Genomic DNA, 16,985 nt, shown 5'->3' with positions numbered 1-16,985 from the left:
AATGAAGATGCTTAAAATACCTTAATGAACATTGGTACACACACATTTGAGCAGGAATAAACCAAGAAAACAAGCTCTGTACTCCCATTTCACACCTGGATGATCACTTTTCACCAGTTCTTCTTTATAACTCGAGAATGTGCTTCCTTCCCTACATAATCACTGGGTTGAGCCTTCAAAAATAGACCTGTCAGGCTGTCATAGGTGGCTGAAAGGGGGTTGTGTGTGATTGTGATCAAAGTAAATCATACTGTGGATTGCTGGAGAAAGCACAGACCTTGGCGCCAGGGATGAACAGGGCTTACATCCAGCTCTGGCGCTGACCTAGTGTTGCAATGCTGAGCAGTTTAACACAACTTCTCCAAAACTATTTTTTTCATCTGTAAAAAATGAGAATTGTAATAATTCCCTTTTAGGATTTGGGAGAGGGTTAAATTGAAATATTAAGATTTCCTAGCAGTGCTCCTAAGATAAATAGGGTTTTGTTTTGTTTTTTTTTTTGCTATTAAATACATACTGTAAGTTAATTGAGGATAAGGACTGAGTTTTGTATTCTCAATGCCTGCCACCATATGTAATAGGAACTCAATAAATGTTTGCTATAAATAAATGAATGATACAAGTAATCCAATGGTACTTCATCTACATTGAAGTTTCTACCATAAACACATGTAAGTATATTCATTATTTTATCATCTCTTGCAGAAGACCTAGTCTAGGTTTTGTTTTTTAAAAGATGGGTAATATGGAGAATGAAACTCAATCTCTTTAAGCCTGTTTCCTGAGGTGTAAATGATAGGACTGAAGAAGATAATTTCTAAAACCCTGTCCTTCTTTAGGATTCCATGAAGGATGCTCCTGAATCATCATAACATGGAGAAATTATAATGCAAATTTAAGTGCCAAGTTTACTAACAACTCATACTTATGTTCGAGATTTCAGCCATGTTACAACATGTTTGGCAAGTTTTCTTTTAATTCTGTGTTCCTAACCAAGTGTGAGTATATATGACAAATAGTAAATATTCCATGTCAGAATAAACTAGGTTCCCTATCACCACTGTTTCTTTTGCATTTACAATACCCTCTTATTATATCATTAATTCTTTGGAGCATTTTGGTGGTCATTTATTAATATTCTAGTGTTGATAATGTCATTGTGCTAGAAATGCCTTTGCCTCTTTTCTTTTTTCCCCCAGATGTTTATGGCTTGTTTTTGTTTGTTTTTGTTTTTGTTTTTGGCAAAATTCAACATCCATTCATGATAAAGACTCTCAGTAAAATAAAAATTAAGATTGCCACTGTAGATTCTTTGTAAGTGTCCTTCATTGGGTTGAAAATCTTAATTAATTAATTAATTAATTAATTTTTTTTGAGAGAGAGAGAGAGCACCCCTGGGCTGGGGTGGGGAGGGGCAGAGGGAGAGGGAGAAAGAAAATCTCAAGTAGACTCCATGCCCAGCACAGAGCCCCAACAACAAGCTTGATCTCATGACCCTAAGATCATGACTTGAGCCAAAATCAAGAGTCAGACACTCAACTGACTGAGCCACCCAGGCACCTCTCAGATGGTTTGACCAAGGATGGACTGAGGGTCCTCTAGAAATTCATGGAATTAATGTCATTATGAAAATAATAGCACCAATAGCTTTGAAAATCATTATGAGCTGACCTATCAATAGGTCACAATAGGAACTAGAATATTTGTATATACTTAGATGAAGGGGTCTGAGATAATTCCCACGAGTCACCTACATGCCCCTTGTTAAAGTCAGCCAGAACTGAGATGAAGCTATCCAAAACTGAATTGAGTATATTTTGCCAGCATAATCCTGACATTTCAGCTGCTTGCATCCCTGGTACCACTGCATTTTCTACACCTTTATAACTATAACTCTATAGTTAAATAAATCAGAGAGAACTAGGGCTGAAAGTGTCTACTATCATTTTGCAAATGTAGGAAGTGTAATCTAAGAGATCAGTAACTTGATCAAAATCACATAATTTGTGAAAGTTATAGGAGGGACCAGAATATGGGATTTTTAAGATTGGTACAGTGCTTAACCATTATACCAACTGCCTCCAAAACAGAGAAGCTAAATACATCAACTCTTCTACTTTAATCAATCTTCATGTCTTTGGGAGTTCAGGTATTCAACTCCAGGGCAATATAGTATAATGGTGAAAAGAATACGCTATGACAACAAACTGTCATGGCTCAAATCTCGATTCAGCCTGGGTATATTTGGTTGGCTAAGTAAGCCTTATATGTCCTTTGTATCATCTCACCATCTATAATTACATAAACCCATTTATTTAAATATTCATTTAGATTATTATCTATTTAAAATTATATACATCTATGTACAAATATATAAAATGATAATAATCCCTACCTCATAGGGTTGTTTTGAGGGTTAAGTGGGGTTTACTGCAATGATAACAGTGGCTGGCATAGAATAAGTGCTCATTAAATATTAGCTCTTTTTGTGATTATTTCCTTCCTGTTATCTGCTACATAAAAATGTCTCTAGTCCTTGGCATTCTCTGAGGTGGTTAAGAAGTGGAAGGGGGTAAAGTCCTGTCCCAAAGGACAGTTTAAAACATTAATACTTAGACTGTCTAAATCTTCCACTAAGAAATTTGGAAGGATAATTTACATTTACCACTTATATTGTTATTTTTAATGGTAGGGATTACATTAACTATGTTGTCACTGTATTTAACCTACAAATACCCATAGGTTCAAATCTTTTGTTTGTATGTTTGTTGGGTACTACTGAAATGTCTATTACCTCATGCCTATTTTTATACAAGCCCACTTCCTCCAAAATTTGTCATCCCCCAACATCCCCGTTCCAACAAACACATACAGACTCTCCTTCAAGCTCTATTTCATCCCAAGAGTTTCTCTTTTATGAAAAGAACCAGTAAAATACTATCATATTTGCATGGTCTCTTCAGTCTACAGTGGTTCAAAGTATCTGTAACTGTACCTTTTTTTTAAGATTTATTTATTTTAGAGAGAGAGAGAACATGAGCATAGGGAAGGGCAGAGGAAGAGGGAGAGAGAGAGAATCTCAAGCAGACTCCACACTGAGTGCAGATTTCCCCACACAGGGCTGGATCATGCAACCCTGAGATCATGACCTGAGCCAAAATCTAGAGTTGGTTGCCCAACTGACTGAGCCACCCAGCCGCCCCTCTATAATTGTACCTATTAACGACAGTAATGTTTGCTAGATTTGGGCTATTCAGGCAAGTAAACATTTGCAAGACTATATATCTTAGTGTAGAAAACAAAAAAGGAGAAGAAAGGGAACATTTGCTGAAACTTTTTTTCCACACAAAGCACTATTTAATACAGTATGGGAGAAGTAAAAACTAGAGGAAGAAAAAGAATTTAGAACATTTATAACCGTCTAATATCAGGCACACAAACCCTTAAGACAAAAATCCTTCTTAATTGTTTTCTAAAGCTACTCTTGAAAATTTTATATATAAGTACCTTCCAAATTAAAATTTAGCTCTCTTTTAAAGAGGAAATTAAAAATTACTGTATCTCATAGTGAATTAGATCTCCCAATGGGACTTTCAGCCTATGGTGTGCCAATATTACTAGGATGTCTTTCTTTTCCTTCATTAAATGTAGTATATGTAAAAAAAAAAAAAAAAATAGCTGTCATTTTATTACAGCCAAAAAAAAAAAAAAAGGAAAGGAAGGAAATGCTTTCTTATGGAAAGCATTTGTAAATATTTCGGCAAGCAACTTTTTTCTAAAACGAAATATTATGTCCCAGGAAGCATTATAATGCTACTGTGAGTGGAAAATCACTCATCACACACACACACCAAAAAGCAAATTATGCTATCTCTTGATTTCCCTATTACTAATTACACTCTAGGCAAGGCTTTCCAACAGTGCTGATCACGAAACAATGGAACACAACTGAGAGTACCTGACTTAGCCACTAGTGTGACTAGAGTTAAAGGAATTTGATTCTTTGGCTCAGTTACAGTATTTTGCACTAACAATTATTTCACAAAGCTGTGATATGCTTTAAACAACAAGAGAAGGTATTTAATGGGCCATTGGTTCCAGTTCATGTTTGAACTCTCCCAGTGACAAACAGGTACTTTCTGCATGACTGGTGCTGTATTCTCCATGCTCTGCAAAGTCAACATCTGATGGAGGTAAATAAAGGTTAGGCTTTTTTTTTTTTTTTTTAAGATCCAAACCACCACAAACAGAAAAGCCACCTATGTCATGTGCCTGTGAAGAATTATATCAAATCTTTCTTCCCGATGTTCTGTCAAAGTATCCTAATGGATTAGAGGAAAAACTACTATACGGGCTAATGACACATTTTTATACATTCTGGAGAAAAAATACTTCTGAGGCAAAGGTATTTCCAAACATAAGTTATCTCACTTCTTCACTCTCCCCCTTCTTTGGGTTTAGAGCAAGACTGTAAGTATTCATAAAGTTTTTATGACACCCATGAGTAGAAAGCAAAATCTGAAAATGGTCGCAAAATATGCGATCAGATTATTTCAGGATGATGCCTGGAAACAGACACCTGAGCTCTCGTGCCATGTGCTTCTGGCTCCAGAAGCTTCCAGACAAATCCAATTCACTTTTCTATGCTTTCATTTCATATAGCTAGAAGAGATACAGGATTATACACAGTCAACTTCCTCCAGGGGGTTCAACTTCTTGGGGGAAACAAATAAGTGAAGTGAACACATTTAGTATCCTGATTCTTACATTCAGCACCTTCTCTAAGCCAATGTGAGAAGCCCCTAATTCACATTGCTAGGATGCATTTAGACATAAAAATATGCGACTCCACATAATACCTGCATAGTCACCAGCTATCCAGAGGGCCAGTGCATTCTCCAAATGCAGCCAGGTCCCAAATAACATTTTCTTTCCATTCTAGGAGCACTCTGTAAAACAGTAGCCACTCTGTAATAACTACCCAATTATTATATTTTATGCTTTCATAACTGAGTTTTATATAGTTATGTGTTGTCTATTAACTGACTTTTACCCTAGCTTGTCAGCTCAAGTTTTACATTTAATTTTTTAAAGAACAGCCAATTCTTTCTGGCATTTATTCTTATTCTTAAACAGCATTTGGGTCAAACTGTTTGTTGATACACTTGATTATTCCATATACAAGCTTAATTTGAACTAATGGCATCTTTTATTTTCCAAAGTTGAAAAGAAAATAGAACTATTATGGGTCTACTCTTCATGCATTATGAAGACATCAAATTGGTGGGATCTTTCTATAAAGAATTTATTTTTAAATCCTTTTGCTGAATCACCCACTATGTATATTAATTCAAAAAATACAGGCAAAGACTGAAAATAGAGTCTCCGCAGTCAATTAACTCCCAGCTAACTCATTTTTCACATGCCTTCTGTATTGATACCAGACTCAAAAAAGGTATTGCATTTATTTAACGAGTGAAATATTATCCTTTCAGCAAATGTGGTTGTTTGCCTACTTCTAGATGGCTCATTCATTCTTTGGCATTTTAGGATGCTAATGGAGTATAGCTATGGCTTTAGGGATCCAGCAGGAATGTGGTGGGGCCATTCTTTCGATGGGCCACATCAGCCAGGTTTCATCTACAAGAGAAGTCCACAGCTCAATAATATTCTGAAGCATTAACAAGTTCAATCTACCACTGAGTGGCCAAAGCCAGCAATAACTGGTGGGCTGAACTATGTCCCCTCAAAATTCATGTGTTGAAGTCTTAACCACCAGTAACTCAGAATGTAATCCATATTTGGAAAGAGAGCCTTTGGATAATTAAGGCAAAACAAGGTCAGATGGGTGGGCCTAAATCTAACATGACTGGTGTCCTTATAGATTAGGACAAAGATAGGCACAAAGGAGAGACCACGTGAGGACACTGGGGTAAGACAGCCATTTGTGAGCCAAGGAGAGAGGTCTCAAAAGAAACAACCCCACCAACATCTGGATCTCATACTTCTCACCTCCAGAACTGTGAGAAAATAAATTTTGTCACTTAAGCCACCCAGTGTGTAATATTTTGTGATGGCAGCCCTAGCAAACTAATACAATAACATCTATCCAAGACCTGGTAAGCTTTGGAAAAAGGAAGAGAAGTGAGAATATCCAGACCACTGTCCTCCTTTTAATGCTTTGCTCAATGATTTCGCAGTTGGTCCCTCCAAGCCCTAACCTATCACCCCCAAACTCTTTGTCATCCAACATCTGTGTGGATGACAGAAGCCAAGAAGTATCCCAGCATCACCCAGAAGAGGCAACTAATAATCTAGAACCTGGTTCTTAGCCTTGTGGTCTGGACATTCTTTCCCTCCCTTGCCCACCCCAGAGATAGTCAAATTCTTGAATCATGGATCCACACCAAGTAAATTTCACAAGTCCATTGCACAAACTAAAATGCCATTTATTAACTTACAACTTGAGAATAACACATTACAAAGAACACAAAATAAGAGTTTCCAGTTGGGAGAATTGAAGAAAACTTCTCAGAAGAGGAAGTGTTTGAAGAAAGGGCAACATTTTGGCAATCAGAAGCTTTTTATTCTTTTTAGAAATAATAAAGACAATTCCTCCAAAAAAGTTTATTTTTTTACACCAGTGTGTTATTTAGCAAATTACTATTTTCACACTACAAATAGTCTCACCAAAATTCTACGGCTATAAGACTACATTTACAATCTGACCAACCCTAAGACAATGGTCCTCAAAGGCTAATGTGCACCAGAGTCTCTTGGAGGGGCTTATTAACACACAGATCACGGGGCCCTACTCCCAGAAATACTGATTCAGTAGGTAGAAGGTGGGTCTGAAGAATTTGCATTTCTAACAAGATCCCAGGTGACACCACTACAGCTAGATAGTGTTTTGAGAACCACCACTTCAAGAGAATAACACCAACAGCAAAGCACGTGTGGTTAGTTATTTGCAAGACTCCAGAGACTAAGGGAGCTGTCTGCAGACACGGAAAACTACTTTCAAAACTGCAAACAATATTTGCCTTTGATCAAATGATATTCCATGTTGAAAAGGCAGACTATAATTTTTTTTCAGAGTGTTTGCTTAATATAGCCAATATAATGACTACTTAAAACCCAAGTAGAGCTGGTTTGGAATTTTTTCAGGTACTTTTTAGAAAGAAAGTCCAATGAAAACACATGGGCCATGTCTATGTTAACTCTCTTCCTTCACTTAAAATAACTGGTGGTTAATTAGTGGTTTGATTGAATTAGAGTGCTAATATAGTGAGAAAACTGGCAAGCAGATGATTAGAACCGGTTAGTGCTTTTGTTGGTCCTTTAATTAGAAATAGGTATAAACCTGGAGCAGATATACCAGACCAAAGATGAATACTTTCAAATTCTAAAATAAAACAAAACAAAATCATTAAGCTGCTGGTTCTTAGAGTTGGTAATTCGTGGGCTATACTTTAGATTATATATTTTGGTTACATAGTTAAGGTATATACCCTACCTTCTTAGTGAAAGCTTGTGAGAAAGGGGTTTCCATGCAAACACGATTGAAATCACATGTTCTGTGTACTTTCTGCAACTGATCATAGCACATTTCAGCTTGTTTAACATTCTTTAACATTTGGTCTGCTAATGTGGAAAGAAAATGGCTTTTGTTCAATTAATATGGACTTGAATCCCAATTCCACCATCCCTATGATGTGGGACAAATTACTCAATGCCTCGGCACCCCGGTTTTCCTGATCTGTAGGATCTGCTTTTAGAAATGGCTGTAAGAGGAAAGAAAACAATGTGTGTTAAAACTCCTACCACGATGTGTGGCATGTTGAAATTCCTTCTGTTCTCTTACTAAATCCTGCCTTATGCTTTGTTGCCTATATATTTCATTTATGGTATAAAAATGATTACTTGGATAAAATTACTCTTGTTTTGTTTTTAAGTAAACTCTACACCACATGTGGGGCTCGAACTCAGGACCCTGTGATCAAAAGTCGAATGCTCTACTGACTAAGCCAACCAGCTGCCCTTGACTTTGATAGAGCCAGCAAAACCCACTTAGGAAGTACATGCCTTAGCACTCATATGGCTTCTCATTTATACTCCGAGTCAATTCACAGTTTCTTCTTCACTTGCTCAGTCTCCTCCTGGCAATCCCTAATGACTTGTTCAGCCTGTTCTCCAGACTCAGCCATGTCAATGCTGCCCCCATTATCTTCCCAAAGACTTTTACCTTCTAACTTTGCACCAGCATCCACTGCTTTAGTTCAGAACCCCCGACCTACCCATTTTCTAGTTTCTCCTTCCTGGGCCGTCCGCTAACAAATCATTGTACTTGGTCTACTGCCCCTTGACCTGGCATTCTTTGCTTCTCACTGCTGTCAGCTCCTGGTTTACTCATGCATACTTGACTGTGAACAGAACTCCACTTCCTGTGCCATTTTGTTTTCAAGAACCCAATCCTGTACTACCAAGTCTCAAGGTCTTCTGTAAGTGGTTTTTAGATTCGAGAGATTTTAAATACCTCTTTTATCAGAAGCAAAGTCATCTTGTCAAGAATTCATGGGTCTCCCTTTTAAAACCTCTCTAATCACCATTCCGATGTGTTTTATTTAGCTGACGCTTTTATAGCACTTTCTATGGGCCAGACCTTGTTCTCAGCTTCCTAAACATATCCACTCTTGTCAATCATCACAACAACCCCGTGTGTCAGGCTCTATCACTAGCTATATTCTACAAATAAGGACACTGAGACAGAGACTTAAGTAACTTCCCCCAGGTCACATGACCAGGAAGTAGCAAAAGCAGAATCCAATCCCAGGCAGGCTGACCTCAGAGCACACGGTCTGCCAAAACTTCAATATGCTGTCTCTCAGCCCTAGTTCCTCCTGCCCCTGTCCTCTCTCAAAAAGAAAGTCACCACTCCTCCTTTTCTCTCTTCCAATTCCCATTCATCCCTGCCACAACTGTCTCTGCCCTTGTTTCCCTATATATCACCTATGTTTTTCTGAAACTTAACCTTTTTCTTGGTGCCAGGGCTCCTTCCCCTCTGCCTGCCCTTGTACACTTGCAGACTCTCTCCTTCTACACACTATCATCTCTTTGCATTCCCTGCCAGTGTTGTCTGAAATGATTGCTCTGCCCAGGCTACTTCTTTATTTTCATTATCTGTTTTTTACTTAACTCCTAAATACTGGCTTTTATCTATTGGAATAGAACTTTGAAAATTAACTAGTAACTTCTTAAGAAATAATCTGTTATCATCATCCTTGACGTCTCACTATCATTTAACCCTCTTTTTTTGGGGGGGTGATCAGTTAGCCCTCTTAAAAACCTTCCTCTTGAAACATTCTTTTCTAGGGTCCCATGCATTACACTGACCTGGTTCTTATCTTCCTACATTGCAGAAAGTTATTCCTTTATCTCCTTCACTTGTGCCTTCTCCTCCTCCAGGTTCCCAAAAGCGGGTGTACCTCAAGCTTAATCCTCAACCCACTTGTGTTTGGGTGCTACACTATCCACTCCACTGGTAATTCTCAAAAATAGCATGCATGAGAATCATCCATATGGCTGGCTTCTTATAATTCTAAGCCCCAACCTCAGAGTTCCCCATTCAGCTTGTCTGGAATTGTCTGGGATTAGGCACAAGAATTTGAATGTCTAACGAGTTCATGGGTGAGGCTGAATTGCTGGTCCGAGGGCTACATTATGAGAACCATTACATTAGAAATATCTTTTGTTACCATGCTTGAACTCCCATTTCTTTGTGTGTCACACTGACATTTCCTTCTCTGGATCTCCCTTTACCCTGAAATCTCAGTCCAGAATCTCCAATTAGAATTATCTGATATTTCCCCTTGGGTGTTGAATGGTCCTCTCAAATGGCACAGCAAAGTTGAACTCATATATTCTGTTTTCTTCCTTCTCTGAAAACACTTCTAGGGAAGAAGAAAGTCAGTAGCAAAATGTTCACAGGGTGGAGATTACAGTGAACTGGAGAGCTCCAGCCCCAGTTGAAAGGGCATCTGCTTTTCACGTTACCATGAAGGAACATGATCCCAATGATGCTAAGCTTTCTGATTTTTTTGAAAAGAAATCTTTATTTTTTAGCAAAATTTCCTGATTTTTCAAAGTTTAAGGCTTAGGGTTTTATAAAACAATGTGAAAACTAACTAAAACAGCTCTTGGACATAGACTGAACCTGAGGACTATCACATTGTGATGTTGGCACTAATGTCTTCCAGCCTCTGATTCTCTGTCTAAATGACATAGGGCCTTCAGGGGCACCTGGGTGGCTCAGTCGGTTAAGCATCTGCCTTTAGCTCAGGTTGTGATCCCAGGGTTCTGGGATCGAGCCTCATGTCGGGCTCTCTGCTCATCTGGAAGCCTGCTTTTCTGCCTGCCACTCCACCTGCTTGTGTACTTTCTCTCTGTGTGTGTCAAATAAATAAATAAATCTTTTAAAAACAAACAAACGAACGAACATAGGCCCTTCAAGGGTAAACTACATGTTCTGACTTTCTTGTCCACCAGCTATTTCTCCCAAATCTGAATAGTTGTGCTCACAGCCTGCATGAAATCACCTGGTATTAATATTATTATCATTGTTATTGTTTTATTGTTTTGTGATATTATCTGCTTATTCTCTAGGAGATTGTCTCTTCAACCAGACCTGGATTTTTCAGAGGTCCAGATAATGTTTTATGCTTTTCTGATCATCCTCCAAAATATCCAGTATAGAGCTTGGTGAATAAGCATCCTCTCTGAAAATCTGTTGATTTTTAAGTTACCTTTATGGACCTGCCAATGTTTTCTACATCAGAAACACTGGACTACATTTATATACAAACACATATGTACATGCTATAAACTGAACACTTGCTACATGCCAGTCACTACACAGAGTAAATTAGATATTTTATTCCAAATTATCACAACTCCTTAATAAGTTGATATTATTATTCTCATTTTTTAAAGATGAAAAAAAAGAAGTTAGCTGTATTGTTACTTGTCCAAGTTGACAGCTATTGAGTTATACTGATTACATTCAAACTCAGGTGTATTTGTCTACAAAACCCTGACTCTCTCCTTGATATCACACTGTCATCAGTACATAATGAACAAGCCCGGATAAAAGTCAGTCCTCTGGCCCACCATAGGGCCACAAAAACATTTAAGTCTTTTGCAGATGTTGGACATAATTAGTCCTCTAAAAGGGAGAGGAATGACCAACATTCACTGGAAATAGTATAGTCAGACATTCATCCTTGATTGTTAGAACTCACTTCTAAAGAAACTTATTTCTTAAAGAAGCTTGTGACTTCACAACACGTAGTGCAGTCTAGTAGAACTGTGAATCTAACATCAACTGAATGGATAATGAAAAACGTAGCTTTGCAGCAGAATTTGCATTTGCTATTTGGGGGAAGATATCAAACCTCAGATTCTGAAAATCCTGACATCATCTATGGCCTCATTAGTATTAAGAAAAAACTATATCAAATGTATAGCATATGTAACCATTTTGAGGGCCGTATTTCAGAAGCAGTGGCATTGAGCTGAGGAGTGCACACTCTTGGTTTCCACTGTATCCCGTTACCGAAGTGCATAATCAGGTTCTCAAAAAAGTTTTGTGATGGTGCAGATTGCTGTTAAAATAATAATTCACAGGGCATCTGGGTAGCTCAGTTGGTTAAGTGTCTGACTCTTGATTTTTGGCTCAGTTCATGATCTCACGGGTCATGAGATCAAGCCCTGTCTCGGGCTTCATGCGCAGTACGGTGTCTGCTTGAGATTCTCTCTCTCCTTCTCCCTCTGCCCCTCCCCCAGCTCATGCTCATGCTCTCTCTCTCTAAATAAATAAATAAAATCTTTAAAATAGTAGTTCCCAATCCTGCCATGGTCACTTAGCTTCATACTAATTTCCTCCTAGATTTTCTGTGTCACTACCCTCATCCTCCTCATCTTAGCTCATATGACATCTTTCTTATGCCTTTTCTCTCTTCCCCAAGCAGCTAATTTCAATTTTGGTTATAATCCAACAGACATTGAGTTTATCTCTATTAGCCAGGGCATAGTATCATCAATGGTATCAATGACAAAAATGCAATATGCATTGTATAGTTCTGTATTGTAACTTTCCCTGTCCTTATACTGAGGATGAGTTATTCAAGGGTAGGGAATAGGTCTTATTCATTTTATATCCCTGGCCTTACATACAGAACTCACTCAATAAGTGTTTGTTAGATGGATGAATAAATGAGTTGATACTCTATATCTTACCCCTAACATCAGACAAGACAATCAGGATGGCAATGAGAATCAAGTATATCTAGGCAGAGATATATCTCCCACTTTGCAACACAGCAAAGTGTATATCCTACTGATGATGGTACATCCCTTTTTATATCTTATATTTGGCACATTCACTGCATCTCATTCAAAAAGACAGTGAGCTATAACATCACTCAGGAGCCAAACTAAGACATAGCTTTGAAGTCTTTACTGTAAAGTGTTTTATGGCATTATATTATTTTAAATCTACAAAGAGACTCAAGAAAGAAAGTGACATAAAATACCGAAAGACAAATTTCATATACGATAGGAGCTGCTCTAAGCTTTTTAATGGATGCACAGTTTTTACTATTGGTATGAGGAAGAGCCTAATGCAAGGAACTCAATGACATTTCCCAGGGAGGTTTGTCTGTAAAAGAATGATAGTCTTGAGCTGTCTGTGGAATCTTTCTGAGCTTCATCACATTTAAAAATGCATCTCTGTGATTAAATAATACAAGACTGCCACTGCTTCATTAAAAAAAAAAAAAAAAGATCAGAACTCACAATGGGAAAAATAGACTAAACCATATAATGTAGAAAGAAGCAGTCCCATGAAGGGAATTTTTATTTTTTTTTTAAAGCTCACACAGACAAAAAGCAGAAAAGATGAGAATCAAGCCCAACTTTAATTTAAAGTAATTCTCTTATCCTTGATTCTAAACACTTACAAAACAAAGTACCTAAGTGGATAAGAACACAGTCATTTTTTTGTCAACACATCAATCTCTACATTAAATTGTGAGAGGTATACTGGATAAAGCTGCTCTGTGGCACCCCAAAGGATCCAGTCCTTGGATCAATAGCAGGATGCCCACTGTCCAATGGATATTCAAATAATTCATAATAACATAAATCAATGGTGAAGTCCAATTACCTATGTGATGATTATTTGCTTTATAAATTCTCTGTATTACCCATAGTACTTTTTAAATTATGTGTAAAATACATATAACTATCACACCAGGTGGGCGGGGAGACTTAATAAAAGAACGCCTGTTAAGCACTCTGGCTTAATGAAAAGCTTACAGTAGATACTCAAAAACAATAGTTGCTGGGGTAATGATCAATCTTTCAATTATTTAATGGTCAGAAAATTCAGGCTGATTTTATAAATAGATTCCAAAAAGCATAATTAATAAATTGCGTAGATTACAAAATTTGTTTAACTCAGTGACTTCTGGTTCATTTGCCTTAACCCTGCCCACTATTACTGCAGGTACACACAGACATACATTCCTGAGTGCATTCCTTTCATTCCACTGGGGAATTGTTTTGCATGAAAAAGAACACACCTATGACACTTGAGAAGGTCATGGGCTAAAAGGAAAATGTAAGAAAAATTCAGCTGTTCCCCACATGTGCTACGGTTACAGATGTGTATTACACAATAGGAATTCACCTAGATGTATCTATACAGACAAGATATAACATATTCTGCTCAGGAGGAGGCCTCTTGTTCACTTGTCTTAAAAGTTAACCACTGGTAAGCCAAAGTAAAAGTTGATACGTTTAGATAAACGGCATATATTTTTCATATGCATGAGAGCATAATGGTTCTGCTTTTCTTAACACTAAATGTAATGAAAAACTACATTTCATGCCCATAAAATTGAAATTCTATTAATAGTCTTTAGCCCACTCCTCACCTGAGTACTGACATTTTAATAAGTTGATTATTTTCTCCATTATAGAGGTAATATATCTCATAAAGTCAGATTTGGAAAATGTAGGAAAAAAATAGGAAGATGAAATTATTCATAATATCACCACACAAACACTTACTATGTTGGTTAATTTCCTTTTCTACATATGTTTGTTCTTATTTATGTGTTTCAGATAGTCATACCACGTATATAATCTTGTATCCAGTACTAAGGCTTTTATGGACTTTCTATATGACTTTTAAGAATAAGCAGTGCCAAAATCAATGTATTTAACACAAAAATCCTTTCACTACTGTTAGAAAATGTTAACAATGTAAGCCACACACAGACAAGCAGGTATGAAAAAAGTAGTGATCCTCACTGGGTGGTTTATAAAGTACATACTTAAAAGGGCATCTTTATTATCACCAACTCAGCAATTAATTAACTCATTAGCTTATTTCTTCATTAGTTAAGAAATTATTAAGAATAAGTTACCAAGTACCAAAGACTATCCTCAGGAATGTAAAGGTGACAGCTCATGTACTGCATTTCTATTCTCTTGTTTTTGTTTCATGTATATATATCATCAGTCCACTATATGTTAGCATAACAAGCAACTTCCAAAGAATAAAGGTGTGGGCAACTGACACCTACCCATGTATGTGTCTGTTGCCTGTTTTAGAATTAATATTGCTACAAGTATCTTTGGAGCTAACATTCATTGTTTCCTCTTAGAAATTACATGGTTCTCAAAAAATAACATGAGAAAGCATTGAGATCTGTATGTTTGTGTGTCTCTGTGTATGTGTGCTTGTAGAGAGGTCTCTTCCTACAGCCTCAACAGTGGGGTCACTAAGAAAAGATTTACTCTTGTTTGGGAAATAAGTAGTATTTCTATTTAAGGCTGTTGATACACCGAGAGAATTCATTCACTGCACATAAGTGACGTGTCTTTGAAATACTCGGAGGAATCTTTGAGGAACTATGAAACTTCAACTTCCTATTATATGGCAGTATAACAGGATTTTAAAGAATTTACCACCAAATTGCATTTTAAAAAACAAACAGACGTTTTAAAAACTTAATATATGCATCACTATCATTTTTCATATTGTACTCAAAAAGTAAAAGCTGTGGTTAGTCATGGATTTTTTTATTTTTAGATTTTAGTGTATATATCCAAACCCTGTCTTGTTTTATTTGCATTATAATTTATTATAATTCAGGATACTGAATTTATTAGAACTCAAATTAAAAATAACAGATATGTTTATTTTAATTGTAATTACATATTATATTATATAAAATTGTATATATGATCATTAAATTATATATGAATTTAGGTAAATATATTAATAAGTATACAAATGAATATTGAATATGGGAAAGATTATTTATGACATATGTAAAAGATGTAAAACTTTAGATGAATACACATCATATGCTTAAGAAATTACTAGTTTTAATTGTGAAATATCTTGCTTGCCTCTCTCTAACCCCATTTCCTACACCTCCCTCCACAGATAATCATTACCCTATATTCTGTAATAAAATATCCCTTGCTTTTCTCTATTGTTTTATCATACATATATGATAGATATTGTTTAGGTTTGTTCAGGTTAGAACTTTACTTAAATGAATCGTAGTTTACATATTTTACTGCAACTTGCTTGTTTTCACTTAATATTTTATTTTATTTTTCTCATTTTAAATCATGAATTCAACCATGTTGATGCAAGAGACTGTGATTCTTTTATTTTCACTGGGTTATGATGTTCCTTTGAATAAATAATTCATCATTTCTTTACAGTGGTCCTATTTTCACTTAGTTTGATCCATACACATCTCTTTATTTTTCCCATTATAAACATTGCTGTTATTACTAGTTTCATATCTATTTGCTAGTGCAAATGTGCAAGAGTTTTGCGAGGCTCTATGTTCAGGAGGGGGTGGAGGAGGCATGCAGAACACGTGTTGTTTCTCAAAGTGGTGGATCACCGGCAGAATACAAGGTTCTTCACAACCTTTCCAACGTTTAATGTTGCAGACTTCTATAACATTTCCTAAACAACTGAGAATAAAATACCATCATCCTTTGTAAGGTTTCCAAGTTTTACAGGTTAGGAAACAATGCATTAATGAAACTTGATAGGCAAATGTAAATTAGGCAAAGTTTCCAGGCATACCTCTCTGCTATTTCTGAGAATCAATACGCTGTAACTTCATTGAGTTGCGAGCTAGTTCCAGTATACGGTCTGATTTTTTAGAAAAGGTAAATGTTGGTAATATTATGTCCTGTTATGTCTCTATAATTTACCATGCTTTGAAGCAGAATGTTGAAACTGTATATGTATGTGTAACTTTAAATATATACAGGCAAGAATAGCAGCTGAAAAATAACATTATCTAGAGAACACCCTGTTTCCAAATACTTGTTCCTTACAAGGTTCTGCCTCCACAAGATTTCGGTCAACTTGAGGCAATTTACATTAGGTCTGGAGAAGACTGTCCTAGCCCAGAAAACTGACTCCATACAAAATAAACTAGTTAAACAAATAATTATTGAAATAATTCAAATAATCAGCATTTAACAGTCAAAACAAAACTATGTTTCCTGCTGTTGCCATAGAGACAAAATTAAGAGTTAAAATAAATGTTTCTCTTAATTCGAGTCATTTCTGATATACGACATAAGAAATCATAGTACTGTCTACACTGGAAAGCCCCAAAACCCAAGTCTTACAGACCTACTGTATTGTACTGAGTCCTCAGGATCAGCCACTTAACTTATTCCAGATTAGGATACATCCCATGGTGGTTTCCCAAGTGCAATGTCTATATAAAAAGTTGAGGCTTTAGGGAGGTAACATATGGGTATTGTGTATGGTTATCTAAACAAGCCTAAGTTCTATCAAGCCACAAGCCTTCTGGGGGATCCACCACCACAGAAGTCGGAGGACGTGAAGATCTTCTGGTTTACCATTCCTTGAC

The 16,985-nt window shown here is 36.6% G+C and overlaps 1 protein-coding gene across 21 annotated transcripts in view; it reads right to left on the bottom strand.

The window, feature by feature from the left end:
- RBMS3 (RNA binding motif single stranded interacting protein 3) overlaps positions 1-16,985 on the bottom strand; it is a 1,332,425-nt gene that overhangs the window by 513,134 nt on the left and 802,306 nt on the right. The gene's annotated exons all lie outside the window — the stretch shown is intronic.

This window comes from Halichoerus grypus, chromosome 1 (assembly GCF_964656455.1).
Source record: "Halichoerus grypus chromosome 1, mHalGry1.hap1.1, whole genome shotgun sequence".
Lineage (NCBI taxonomy): Eukaryota > Metazoa > Chordata > Mammalia > Carnivora > Phocidae > Halichoerus > Halichoerus grypus.
The sequence above is the reverse complement of the archived record's forward strand: the minus strand, read 5'-3'. Positions and strand labels throughout refer to the sequence as shown.